The following is a 1,879-nucleotide window of genomic DNA, read 5'->3' on the forward strand; positions in this document are numbered from 1 at the left end:
ACTGCTTGGGGAGCCTCCAGCAAAGAAAGACACAGCTGATTGTAGCTCACCTGTTTTGATTTAACTGCCTGTTAGTAGGAACAAACTGAACTAAGCTAAAATTTTACTTTATAAACAGAAAGTGTCAAGAAGTTGTCCGTAAGTACTCAGAATGAGAAACTGTTGCATTTCAAACATTAAAACCTACAAATCTTTTTTTTTTTTTTCCCTAAAATAAATCCTAAACTTTCAATCAAAAGGTGAACTAACTATGGATTATTTAAGTTAAATATTTGTCTTGTTTTTCAATAAATAGAAAGAAGATTATTATTGAAAGACAGTGGTACATGTCTGAGGCAGTTTGCCAGTGAATGCTCTGCATCATTGCTGTGGAACGAAGTCTGGTGACAGGGCTTTTATGGACAACCACAGTACAGTGGTATTGAGTTTCAGTGCATTTGCCCTTGGCCAGATAAAATGATAGGCTAACATACCCTCATGTGCAACTAGTTATTAATACATGACATAGTACACGTAATTTGTAAAAAAAAAAAAAAAGAAAAAATGAAAGAGTTCTGTGGAATAGCGTTTTGTAAGATGGCCAGTGGCGCTTTTTGATATGGGTAACGTAGCTCAGTGCTCAGGGCGACACGTTGTCTGAGTGGCATCAAAGCGCAAAAAAAAAAAAAAGAATCTGTCTGTAGAGCACTGTGAAATAGTATATACTCTGTTCCAAGTTTCTTCTGATTTTGCTTTTTTTTTTTGTCACAGATACAAAAATATGTTGTCAAAAGATTTAATTGAAAACGRAAGAACTTTACAAATCAAGCTGTTGCATCGTGACAAAGAAAATTCTCCATAAACCTAAAAACTGGTTGGAGTCAATTCCAGATTGATTGATAACAATGACTTTGTTTCTCATCTGTTCCTAAGTTCCTTTAGATCTGTGTGTGATGTCTAATTTTTAACAATACTTTGGCCTTCATCATTTTGTCGAACAGGTTTTATTWAATTTAGCTCATGCTTATTATACCTGTGTATCTGGGAGTAAATACATGTGGTCAGTTTGAATCAAAAATTAGGTTAAACACAATTACCTGGGTGTAGTTTTCCTTCCTCATTAAGACTGGATGGCTTTTTTCCCTGAAGGAAATCATCATTTGAAAATTACTTTTTGTATTTAYTTAGTTTATCTTTGTCAGCTAGTACAATTTATCTGATAATCAAAAACAAGTGTGAAAAAACAAAACATAAACATCAGAGGTCACCTGTAAGGGCTAGATACCTGTTACAGCACTGGACCACAGTCATTTCAAAAAGATTTTTCCTCAAATAAGAAGAATGCAAGAGGTGGAACAGATCAGAGGAGATTCATTAATCAGAGGAGATTCATTAATCTTCTCCTTGTTCATTGAGTGAATAATAAATTAAACATAGGGAACATAAGAAGATTATATTGTTTTTCTCCGTTGTTCAAACTGGTTTATCCTAAAWAGTAGCACAATGTACAAGCAAAAACGTACAGGTGAAAAGGACTACTACTTTCTAGAAAGTTAAATTTAATCATGTTATTTTATTATGACATAAGGATCACTGCCTCTTTTTTCAAATGAAATTGAACGTGAACACCACAGAAAATGGTAACTATTAGCTGTTGTAGTTACTGTTACTGTGTCCTTCAAGCTCAGACAACTTAAAATGATTCCTCTGCTATCACAAATTTTAAGTTTTTGAAGATAAACATTTGCGAGAGAAGCCACGTGTTGTGTGCTCGTAAAGTTAGTTCGCATATATCTCAGGGCAGCACCTGGTTACTGAGTTTGCCCTCTCTGATCTCAGCCTGGGTTCTCCTGAAACTAATTGTAGTCTCTCTCTCTCTCTCTCTCTCTCTCTCTCTCTC

The sequence above is a fragment of the Poecilia reticulata genome, linkage group LG2, assembly GCF_000633615.1.
Source record: "Poecilia reticulata strain Guanapo linkage group LG2, Guppy_female_1.0+MT, whole genome shotgun sequence".
NCBI classification, from domain to species: domain Eukaryota; kingdom Metazoa; phylum Chordata; class Actinopteri; order Cyprinodontiformes; family Poeciliidae; genus Poecilia; species Poecilia reticulata.